The sequence below is a fragment of the Peromyscus maniculatus genome, chromosome 9, assembly GCF_049852395.1.
Source record: "Peromyscus maniculatus bairdii isolate BWxNUB_F1_BW_parent chromosome 9, HU_Pman_BW_mat_3.1, whole genome shotgun sequence".
Taxonomy (NCBI): domain Eukaryota; kingdom Metazoa; phylum Chordata; class Mammalia; order Rodentia; family Cricetidae; genus Peromyscus; species Peromyscus maniculatus.
The window spans coordinates 60,620,383-60,622,635 of record NC_134860.1 but is presented as its reverse complement, the minus strand read 5'-3'; the positions used below and the strand labels follow the sequence as shown (position 1 = coordinate 60,622,635).

Below are 2,253 nucleotides of genomic sequence, written 5' to 3'. Positions count from 1 at the left end.
ACCTGTGTGGTGCTTGTGATTTTTGTCTGCCCTAACAAAGGGCTCTGCTCTGTACTCCCAGAGCAGCACGCGAAGCATGCCGTGGGGAAAGGGATGAGAGATTCGCTATGGAAATCTTTAACAGAGTTTTCTTAGGAACGATGTCGCCTTACCACCCAGAACAGCAAAGAGCAAGCCAAACATGTTATCAGGCTATAGCCACAGGTTGTTTCCAACGTCTGTGTGAGACGTTTGTTGTATAAGGTTGCTTTCAAACTGTATTAGTCAGGTTTCTCTTAAGGAACAGATCCGATAGAATGAATATGTGTATTTTAAAAGAGGATTCATTGGCAGCTCAGGAACGGGGTCATGTGCATGTCTCTCCTCAATGTTCTCCTCAGTGTCTACAGAAACCTCTTTTTTTTTTTTTTTTTTCTTTCTGTACGGAGATCCAGAAATTCACCATGTCTGTTCTCAAGATCCATGCCAGAGAGATCTTTGACTCTTGGGGAATCCCACTGTTGACGTTGATCTCCACACCTCAGAAGGTCTCTTCCAAGCTTCTGAGCCTCCACTGGCATCTACGAGGCCCTAGAACTCTGTGACAAGGATAAGACAGATGCACTACATGAGGAAGAGGGTCTCAAGTGCTGCTGAGCATATCAATAAAACTGCTGCACCTGCTCTGCTTAGCAAGAAACTGAATGCTGTGGAACAAGAGAAGACCGACAAACCGAGATGGATGGCACTGAAAATAAATCTGAATTTGGTGCAAATGCCATCCCGGGAGTGTCCCTGGCTGTCTACAAAGCTGGTGCCACGGAAAAGGGGGTATCCCTTTACTTGGCTGGCAACTCTGAAGTCATCCTGCCATTCCCAGCTTTGATCAACGGCAGTTCTCATGCTGGCAACCGGCTGGCCTTGCAAAACTTCATGATCCTGCCTGTGGGGGCTTCCAGTTTTTGGGAAGTCACGTGCATTGGAGCAGTGGCTTACTGCAACCCGAAGAATGTCATCAAGGAGAAACACTGGAAGGATGTCACCAATGTGAGTGACAAGGGTGGGTTTGCACCTAACAACCTGGAGAACAGAGACGCTCTGGAGCTGCTCAAGGCCGCAATTGTGAAGGCTGACTATACTGACCAGGGTGTCATCGGCATGGACATGGCTGCCTCTGAGTTTTTCAGGTCTGACAAGTATGACCTGGACTCAAGTCTCCTACGACTCCAACAGGTACATCCTGCCTGACCAGCTGGCTGACCTGTATAAGTCCTTCATCGGGAGTATCCAGTGGGGTCCACTGAAGACCCCTCTGGCCAGGATGACTGGGAAGCCTGGCAGAAGCACATAGCTAGTGCAGGCATCCAGGTAGTTGGGAATGACCTCATGGCAATCATCCCTAAATGGATTGCCAAGGCTGTGGCAGAGAAGTCCTGCAATTGCCTCCTGCTCAAAGGGAACAGATTGGTCTCTGGGATGAGTCTCTGCAGGAGTATAAGCTGGTCTAGTCCAAAGGTTGGAGTGTCATGGAGTCCCAGCACTCTGGGGACACTGAGGATACTTGGATCGCTGACCTGGTGGTGGAGTTCTGCACGGGGCAGATCAAGACTGGTGCCCCTAGCTAATCCAGGGGCCTGGCCAAGTACAATCAGATCCTTAGAATGGAGGAAGAGTTGCCAAGTTGCTGGCAGGTTCTTCAGGAAGCCCCTGGCCAAGTAAAGCTTGCAATGGAGATCCCTGGAGCCACCAGCTGCTTAGACCCTGCCGCTGATGTCATCAAGGTGGCCCAAGGCCATCCCAGTGCTTGCCCCTCCCATGCCACCACTTCCTTAGAAGTTCGAAGCTCCTGACCACATAGAGCCCTGCTGGAAACCCCAGCTTTGTAATCATGTGATTGGTCCGAATCATTGTTTCTGCCACCTCCCTTCCCAGCTAGTGTCTGGAGCCCCATTGTCATCTCCAGGGTGGCCACAGGCAAGACACCTCCCTGACCCCTGCCACCGCTGTGATTCTACATGCAAAATAAAAGCCTCAGTGACTCATTAAAAAAAAAAAAAAGGATTCATTAAAAATGGCTTGCAAGCTGGTGGCTGTCTCCTGATAGAAAGGCCAAGAATCCAGTAGGTTTTGAATCTGTGAGACTATGTTTCAGCAGTCCCAATCTAGTGCAATAGCCTAGGAGGATCCCTAGGGAGCTGTTGGTCTGTAGTCTACATCGGAATCACAAGAAGTGGGTTCTAATACCAGGGAAGGAATGCCTCAGCAACAGAACAG

The 2,253-nt window shown here is 49.8% G+C and overlaps 1 pseudogene; it reads left to right on the top strand.

Annotated features, from left to right (window-relative positions):
• The first annotated feature begins 443 nt into the window (after nt 1-443).
• On the top strand, nt 444-2,037 carry LOC102925397 (alpha-enolase pseudogene; annotated as a pseudogene).
• Nucleotides 2,038-2,253: the final 216 nt, after the last annotated feature.